The sequence below is a fragment of the Macaca thibetana genome, chromosome 14 (genome assembly GCF_024542745.1).
Source record: "Macaca thibetana thibetana isolate TM-01 chromosome 14, ASM2454274v1, whole genome shotgun sequence".
Classification (NCBI taxonomy): Eukaryota; Metazoa; Chordata; class Mammalia; order Primates; family Cercopithecidae; genus Macaca; species Macaca thibetana.
The window spans coordinates 86,256,068-86,266,343 of record NC_065591.1 but is presented as its reverse complement, the minus strand read 5'-3'; positions in this window follow the sequence as shown (position 1 = coordinate 86,266,343).

Below are 10,276 nucleotides of genomic sequence, written 5' to 3'. Positions count from 1 at the left end.
TGTACTGAAAGTGAAACCAGAATGGTTGTATGGATATGTGAAGTATGGTTTCTACTGAATGTGTATTGCTTTCACATCATCATAAAATTTTTGAAAACCTAAGTTGAACCATTGTTAGTCAGGGACCTTCAGTTCTGCCAAGTCCCAGAGAAAACCTTTTTCTCTGGGGAGCACCCACTGATGGCTCATTAGGTCTGTCCCTTCCCCAAAGTCCCTGTGTGCCTTTGAGCGAAAAGTGACTTGTATTTGTGAATGTAAAATTTGTGAAACTTGAGTTTTTCCAATGTGCTGTAAAGTGTTTTATTGTAAATTGCTCATCTCAATAAAATTTACTTCAGGTGTGTGGACTGTGCCTCTTGGTCTTGCAATTATGTCACAACTGGTAACCTTTAAAATGGGGTCAGCAGGGATTAGAGGAAGGGAGCATGAAGAATATCTACTCAACCCCGCATTTTGCAGATGCTGAGATTCAAGCCCTGAGAAATTAAATAGCCAGTTGAGGAACCTCTGCCTCTCTGTCTAGTGTTTCTTCCATTGATCAGCTGCCCAAGTTCCTGCTTTTGTAGTTATAATTCTGTGCTGCGTGTTTTAACCTGGGACTCCATCTGTTCCTCAGTGACTCAGGATGAGGCAAAGCTACCACTCAAGCCTTGAGAGCAATTCTCCCACTTGGCAGTGTGCAGTGCACACCACATTCCCTGTGTTTACCATGCTACCCACTGTAGCCTGGGATCCTACAATCCTACGAGGTAAGCTGGGTAAGCCTTCATTACATACATAATTACCTGATGCCATTCAGAGTTCAGGAAATTAGTTTCAAACAATTTCACAGAAGGTTGTAAATAGGGCTAATTTGCTAAGCTTAGAGGAAAATTTGAAAGAAAAATGAAAGGCGTAGGAGAAGGAGAAGGAACTAAGAATTTGTTACTACTGCCTATGTGCAGTATTGTACTAAATGCCTCAGAGCTCATTATCTCACTCACCTTCACAGCAGTCCTCCAAGGTAGGCATTATTATTACAGATGAGGAAACAGAGGCTCAGCTAACTTAAGCAACCTGCTAAAGATCATGCACAGCTAAACTGGGAAAAGGCTATCCTCTTGGAGATTAGGTTCTGAGAAGGTACGTAGAATAGAATCTTAATTTTTTAAAAATCTAGGATTCCCCAAATTTCCCTGATTAAGAGACACCTTTTTGGGTAAAATCTATCAACCATCCTAAAAAACTAGTGCTTGAGTTACATACTTTGGGAAATGTTTGACTAGATGAGCTCCAAAGCCTCTTGCAGCTCAATGGCCGAGGAATCCATCATTTTAGTACAGGCAAGATCTATGGCTGCTTTGTGAGGTCAATTCTCGTTAGAATTGTCTTCCAAAAAAGCTTCTAAGTGACTCCCAAGTTGCTGAAGCCTGCTTGACTGTCTTAGTCCATTTTGAATTGCTATAAAGGAATACTTGAGACTGACTAATTTATAAAGAAAAGAGATTTATTTGGCTCACAGTTCTGAAGGCTGTACAAGAAGCATGGCCCCAGCATCTGCCACTGGTGAGGGACCTCAGGGAACTCCATTCATGGCAGAAGGCGAAGGGACAAGGCATCACATGACCAGAGGAAGGAAACAAGAGAGAGGAGGGAGGTGCCTGGTTCTTTTTAACAATCAGTTCCCCCAGGAACTAACAGAGTGAGAACTCATGCGTTACCACAAGGATGGCACCAAGCTGGTCATGAGGGATCTGTTCCCACGACCCAAACACTTCCAACCGTGCCACACTTCCAACACTGGGGATCAAATTTCAACATGAGATTTGGAGGGGACAAATATCTAAACTACATCACTGATTATGGCAGGTTGCCAAGGAAAACTGCCATTCCACAGCCAGCCTGGGCCTCAAGGTCCTCAGGTAGCACAGGTAGAACGCCACTAAACCCTCACTGCTACTAAGCTTACTGTGATGTGCTACACAGACCTGTATGGTGATAGGAGTCCTTCTGGGGTGTCTGGATTCAGGGAGAAATCTGAGAAGACTGGGGGTCTTGGAGCTCCCACTGGTGAAACATGCGTGGCTTACAGTGTAGCCTAAAGGTGGCAGGTGGCTGCTGCCAGCCTCCTAGTCCTGATCATTAGCATCTTACTTCATCATCTTCTGCATCTCTGTGCACCCCCCAATTCTCTTTCATTTCAAGGAGTAGTTAGGGAAGGAAGAAATGGAATACATGCAATGCTATATGCATTTTTGAAAGAATAAAAAAACAACAATGATATGTTTAATGTGAGAAAACTCTGGGGCCCAGTCTCCTCTCTGAAGTTTTATAAACTCTCTTGCAGAGAAGAAGCTATCTGCTACTTCACTGGGACAAGGCCTTGATGTTAATAGCTCCTTCTTTGTTTCTATTTCTAGTCCACTGGAGACACTGTCTTCAGACTAGTCATGAATTTAAGATCTTCAGCTGAAACATGAGGAAGACAAATGAATCTTGAACACCGAATTCAGGATGTTGGTGACCTCAGGTGGGAGAGAAGGGGTATGGGTTAGTGTGGGGTGGGAACAAGGTTAGATAATTGTCTAGGTTTTAGATTTTGTTTTGGGCAGTGAGTTCATGGGTTCTTATTACATTATTTAAAATAACCAGATGGCTAAAAGCAGGTCATACATGGACGAACATTAAAAGGGTGCTAGAATTGGAGTATGATCAATCCAGTTCTGTAACCCTGTGGTCTATAAACAAACAAACAGTACACCAATGAAAATGGAGGCCTAGAGGTCTAGGCCTTCACTTTTCTACCCTACATCTTCCAATCAAGTTACATCTATATTTCCATTATTAAAACATGGAAATACAGTTCACTGCCAAGTTAAAACCCCTTTGCGACATGGCCACACACATCGAGTGCTCTGCCAGCCATCACCAGAACTGGTTCCCCTCGACCTCCTGAGCTATCTATGCTGCTTTGCTCCGAGCTAGTTGCTCTTTACATCTGCAGAATACCTGTTCTCCCAGGACTTCCCTTCTACTTTCTCCAGTGTTAGCTCTAGTCAAGTTTCCAAGGTTCCTGTCTTCCTCTTATTTAGTTTACTCCCTTATTTTGGAAGTCCGTATCTTTCAGCAGTTTCCCAAGACTGCTTAGATGCATAGGACCTCATTTTTTTGAGACCTCAAATGCCTGAAAATATCTTTAATTTAAACTCACATTTAATTAGTAGTATGTCTAAATACAGGATAATAGGTTGAAAAGCATTTTCTCTTAGAATTTTGAAGACATTTGTATTAGTTTTATATTTCTGCCTTAACAAATTACCACAGTCTTAGTTGCTTAAACAACACAAATGGATCCTCTTACAGTTCTGTAGGTACATCAGAAGTCTGACACAGGTGTCCTGGAGTTAAAATTAAGGCATCATCAGTGCTGCACTCCTTTCTACTGGCTCCAGGAAGCATCCATCTCCTTGCCTTTTTCAGCTTCTTGTGACTGTGCATATCCCATGCCCTTGGTCCCTTCCTCCAGCTTCAAAGCCATCCACTTTGTACCTTTCTGAACTTCTTTCATAGTCATATTTCCCTGACTTGCTTCTTCCACCCCTGCCATCTACTTTTCAGGACTTTTGTGATTACATTGGGTCTACCTAGTAATCCAGGATAATCTATTACTGTCTTAAAGTCAACTAATTAGCAACCTTAAATCCATCTGCAAACTTACTTGTCCTTTGCCCGAGCATATTCATGGCTTCTAGGGATTGGGATGAACATCACTGGGAGGCCATTATGCTGCCAATCAGCATTTCTCCTTTCTCTTCTATTTTCCAGCACTTTGGTTGAGAAACTGGATACTTTGCTTATTCCCAGTTCTATGTATGAGAACTAAGCCCCTTCTGTCTTAGGTAGAGACCAACGGACTTTAATAGGAATCCCCATCTCTGTACCTTTCATATATTTGATGTTGACACAAGCCTCTGTGGTTCCTCCAAGGACACGATGTTGCTTTTGGTTTATTGTCTTCACTGGAAGGAGAAGCTTCAGGGGCCTGCATGTGACACTACTATAATTGTTCTCATGTGTATTCCAACTCTACACTTAGGAAGTCAGGGACTAATTACAGGCTAGATGTATGCCTCCAACCATAAGCAGGACGTAAGTCGAAATTCCCTTTATCATTTGACCCCTCACAAATTCACATGGGAATGTGAACGGTGACTGCTTGGCCACTGTATGCTCTGGGACACCTGTGCCTCATCCTGTAATGCTACCCAATCCTCATTGCCTTCAAACCCTATGAAATAAGAATAAATTCCAGATTCCCAGGTCCTTAAAATCTGTAGTCTGCCACCATTTCTGGAATGAATTCTTTATTGATCACTGTTCTTTGTTGTAGAAAACAAAAATCATTCTAGCTAGCTTACATATAAAAGCAATTTTACATAGTATCTGAGAGATTAAAAGATTTTCAGGAACACTAGAGAGGTTTGGAAGTTTAACAAGCAGAAATAGTCAGCCAAGAGAAATGCCCAGTTATTCTGTGGGACTGCACTGGAAGAAAATATATTGCTGCAATTGGTTATCAATGAACACTAGAATCTCTGCTGCAGATGCCACAAATAAACCAAATGCCCCCAACTTAGTGTTCACTAGAAGAGCTCTTTGACCTTCTCCCAGCCTCTACTTTACATAGCTCTTTTGCCTTCCAAGTCCCTGTGAGTTTGTCCCCCTACCAGAACCTGGGTCACATGCAGATCACTAACTACAAAAGGGTTCAGGGTATGTCATTTTTTAAAAGCATTCCAGCCTCTATAATGTAAGAAAGCCATTGGAATGAATATCAAAAAGGAACCAGTCTGATGTATTAGTTATAGCAAAGATTATAGGAAGTAATCACTCTCAGAGTTTGAAAGTCTAAAAGTCACTTTACTATGCACTCACTCTGGAATATTAGTTAAGCTGTGTGATGAATAGCAAGTTGTCGTTTTCCCTTCACACTTTTAGAACCTTATTTTATTGTTTGTGGCATCTGTTATTAGTGATGCAGAATCTGCTGCTGGAATATCTTTCCGTGGTAGGAAAAATTATTTCCTTTTTATTTTATCTTATTTTTTATTTTCTAGCTTTATTAGGGCATAATTGACAAAAGAAAATTATATAGATTTATGGTGTACAGTATAACATTTTGACATAAATATCCATTGTGAAATGATTAAATCAGAATAGTCAACATACCCATCATCTCATAAAATAATCATTTTACTAGTGGGGAGAACATTTAAGATCTACTCTTAGCAATTTTCAAGTATATCCTACATTATTACTAACTGTAGTCATTGTCCTGTGATTTCAGCCTTTATTCATCCTGTCTAGCTAACTGAAGCTTTGTGCCCTTTGACCAGCATCTCCCCATTTCTCTCACCTCCCTCCTGGCATGACCCAGCCCCTGGTAACCACCATTCTACTCTCTACTTCTATGAGTTCAACTTTTTAGATTCTACATATAAATGAAATCATGCAGTATTTGTATTTCTGTGCCTGGCTCATTTCACTTGACATAAAGTTCTTCAGGTTCATTTGTAGGTAGTTTTTAAGATTTTATCTTTGACATTTTGAATTTTTACTATTGAGTATTTGGGTGTACATTTGTTCTTATTTATTCTGTTTAGAACTCTATAATCCTCACTCTAAAGATTTATGGATTTTACAGTTCTGAAAAATAAAATGACATTATCATATTGAATATCATTGCATTAGTCCATTTTTGTGTTTCTCTACAGAAGTATCTAAGACTGGGTAATTTATTAAGAAAAGAGGTTTAATTGGCTCATGGTTCTGCAGGCTTTATGAGAAACTTAGCACTGGTATCTGCCTGGCTTCTGGTGAGGGCCTCAGGGAGCTTTTACTCATGGTAGAAGATGAAGTGGGATCAGGCAGCAGGCATGTCACATGGCAAGAGTGGGAGCAAGAGAGCGGCAGGGAGGTCCCAGATTTTTTTTAAACAACCAGATCGTGCATGAACTAATGGAGAGAGAACTCACTTACCACCAAGTGGATGTTGCTAAACCATTCATGAGGGATTCATCCCCATGATAAAATCACCTACCACCACACCCCACCTCCAACATTGGGAATCACATTTCAGCATGGGATCTGGAGGGGGCAAACATCCAAACCATATAAATTACCTATCCCCATTTTCTCTGTTCCTCACTCTGGAACACTGTCATTTTTGGGGAGCTTCCTATTAGATCTCCTTTGACTCTTAATTTCTCTTTCATATTTTTCATCTCTTTATGTCTCTGTGGTACATCCACATAATTTCTGGAGATCTTTTATTCCATTTCTTCTCTCATTAGCTGAATCGAGTCTACTACTTATTGCATTTTAAAAAATTCAAGTGACTTTTTTCTTTTTTTTTTTTTTTTTTTTTTTTTTTTTTTTTTTTTTTTTTTTTTTTGGAGACAGAGTCTCGCTCTGTCACCCAGGCTGGAGCGCAGTGGTGGAATCATGGCTCACCATAGCCCCAACATCCTGTGTTCAAGCGATCCTCTTGCCTCAGCCTCCAGAGTAGCTGGGACTGCAGGCATGTACCACCACACCCAGCTAACTTTGTTTTTTCTTACTTTTTTTTTTTTTTAATTATTATACTTTAAGTTCTAGGGTACATGTGCACGGCGTGCGGGTTTGTTACATATGTATACATGTGCCAAGTTGGTGTGCTGCTCCCATTAACTCATCATTTACATTAGGTATTTCTCCTAATGCTATCCCTCCCCCCTCCCCCAACCCCATTACAGGCCCCGGTGTGTGATGTTCCCCACCCAGTGTCCAAGTGTTCTCATTGTTCAATTCCCACCTATGAGTGAGAACATGCGGTGTTTGGTTTTCTGTCCTTGTGATAGTTTGCTCAGAATGATGGTTTCCAGCTTCATCCATGTCCCTATAAAGGACATGAACTCATCCTTTTTTATGGCTGCATAGTATTCCATGGTGTATATGTGTCACATTTTCTTAATCCAGTCTATCATTGATGGACATTTGGGTTGGTTCCTAGTCTTTGCTATTGGGAATAGTGCTGCAATAAACATACATGTGCATGTGTCTTTATAGCAGCATGATTTATAATCCTTTGGGTATATACCCAGTAATGGGATGACTGGGTCAAATGGTATTTCTAGTTCTAGATCCTTAAGGAATCACTCACTGTCTTCCACAATGGTTGAACTAGTTTACAGTCCCACCAACAGTGTAAAAGTATTCCTATTTCTCCACATCCTCTCCAGCACCTGTTGTTTCCTGACATTTTAATGATCGCCGTTCTAACTGGTGTGAAATAGTATCACATTGTGGTTTTGATTTGTATTTCTCTGATGGCCAGTGATGATGAGCATTTTTTCATGTGTCTGTTGGCTGCATTAATGTCTTCTTTTGAGAAGTGTCTGTTCATATCCTTCACTCACTTTTTGATGGGGTTGTTTGATTGTTTCTTGTAAATTAGTTTAAGTTCTTTGTAGATTCTGGATATTAGCCCTTTGTCGGATGGGTAGATCGCAAAAATTTTCTACCATTCTGTAAGTTGCCTGTTCGCTCTGATGGTAGTTTCTTTTGCTGTGCAGATGCTCATTAGTTTAACTAGAGCCCATTTGTCAATTTTGGCTTTTGTGGCCATTGCTTTTTGTGTTTTAGTCATGAAGCTCTTGCCCATGCCTATGTCCCAAATGGTATTGCCTAGGTTTTCTTCTAGGGTTTTTATGGTTTTAGGTCTAACATTTAAGTCTTTAATCCATCTCGAATTGATTTTTGTATAAGGTGTAAGGAAGGGATCCAGTTTCAGCTTTCTACATATGGCTAGCCAGTTTTCCCAGCACCATTTATTAAATAGGGAATCCTTTCCCCATTTCTTGTTTTTGTCAAATTTATCAAAGATCAGATGGTTGTAGATGTGTGGTATTATTTCTGAGGGCTCTGTTCTGTTCCATTGGTCTATATCTCTGTTTTGGTACCAGTAACATGCTGTTTTGGTTACTACAGCCTTGTAGTATAGTTTGAAGTCAGGTAGCATGATGCCTCCAGCTTTGTTCTTTTGGCTTAGGATTGTCTTGGCAATGCAGGCTCTTTTTTGGCTTCATATGAACTTTAAAGTGGTTTTTTCCAATTCTGTGAGGAAAGTCATTGGTAGCTTAATGGGGATGGCATTGAATCTATAAATTACCTTGGGCAGTATGGCCATTTTCACAATATTGATTCTTCCTATCCATGAGCGTGGTATGTTCTTCCATTTGTTTTTGTCCTCTTTTATTTCATTGAGCAATGGTTTGTAGTTCTCCTTGAACAGGTCCTTCACATCTCTTGTAAGTTTGATTCCTAGGTATTTTATTCTCTTTGAAGCAATTGTGAATGGGAGTTCACTCATGATTTGGCTCTCTGTTTGTCTATTATTGGTGTATAGAAATGCTTGTGATTTTTGCACATTGATTTTGTATTCTGAGACTTTGCTGAAGTTGCTTATCAGCTTAAGGAGTTTTTGGGCTGAGGCGATGGGGTTTTCTACATATACAAGCATGTCATCTGCAAACAGGGACAATTTGACTTTCTCTCTTCCTATTTGAATACGCTTTATTTCTTTCTCCTGCCTGATTGCCCTGCCAGAACTTCCAATACTATGTTGAATACGAGTGGCGAGAGAGGGCAACCCTGTCTTGTGCCAGTTTTCAAAGGAAATGCTTCCAGTTTTTGCCCATTCCGTATGATATCAGCTGTGGGTTTGTCAAAAATAGCTCATATTATTTCGAGATATGTCCCATCAATACGTAGTTTATTGAGTTTTCAGCGTGAAGGGATGTTGAATTTTGTCAAAGTCCTTTTCTGCGTCTATTGAGATAATCATGTAGTTTTTGTCTTTGGTTCTGTTTATGTGATGGATTACGTTTATTGATTTGTGTATGTTGAACCAGGCTTGCATCCCAGGGATGAAGTCAACTTGATCGTGATGGATAAGCTTTTTGATGTGCTGCCGGATTTGGTTTGCCAGTATTTTTTTGAGGATTTTTGCATCGATGTTCATCAGGGATATTGGTCTAAAATTCTCTTTTTTGTTGTGTGTCTGCCAGGCTTTGGTATCAGGATGATGTTGGCCTCATAAAATGAGTTAGGGAGGATTCCCTCTTTTTCTATTGATTGGAATAGTTTCAGAAGGAATGGTACCAGCACCTCTTTGTACCTCTGGTAGAATTTGGCTGTGAATCCATCTGGTCCTGGACTTTTTTTGGTTGGTAGGCTATTAATTATTGCTCCAATTTCAGAGCCTGTTATTGGTCTATTCGGAGATTCAACTTCTTCCTGGTTTAGTCTTGGGAGGGTGTATGTGTCCAGGAATTTATCCATTTCTTCTAGATTTTCTAGTTTATTTGCATAGAGGTGTTTATCATATTCTCTGATGGTAGTTTGTATTTCTGTGGGATCAATGGTGATATTCCCTTTATCATTTTTTATTATTTCTATTTGATTCTTCTCTCTTTTCTTCTTTATTAGTCTTGCTAGCGGTCTATGAATTTTGTTGATCTTTTCAAAAAAACCACCTCCTGGATTCATTGATTTTTTTGAAGGGTTTTTCGTGTCTCTATCTCCATCAGTTCTACTCTGATCTTAGTTATTTCTTGACTTCTGCTAGCTTTTGAATGTGTTTGCTGTTGCTTCTTGAGTTCTTTTAATTTTGATGTTAAGGTGTCAATTTTAGATCTTTCCTGCTTTCTCTTGTGGGCATTTAGTACTATAAATTTCCCTCTTTACACTGCTTTAAATGTGTCCCAGAGTTTCTGGTATATTATGTCTTTGTTCTCATTGGTTTCAAAGAATGTCTTTATTTCTGCCTTGATTTTGTTATTTACCCAGTAGTCATTCAGGAGCCAGTTGTTCAGTTTCCATGCAGTTGTGTGGTTTTGAGTGAGTTTCTTAATCCTGAGTTCTAATTTGATTGCACTGTGGTCTGAGAGCCAGTTTGTTATACTTTCTGTTCTTTTACATTTGCTAAGGAGTGCATTATTTACAACTATGTGGTCAATTTTGGAACAAGGAGATGTGGTGCTGAGAAGAATGTATATTCTGTTGATTTGGGGTGTAAAGTTCTGTAGATGTCTGTTAGGTCTGCTTGGTGCAGAGCTGAGTTCAAGTCCTGGATATCCTTGTTAACTTTCTATCTTGTTGATCTGTCTAATGTTGACAGTGGGGTGTTAAAGTCTCCCATTATTATTGTGTGGGAGTCTAATTCTCTTTGTAGGTCTCTAAGAACTTGCTTTATGAA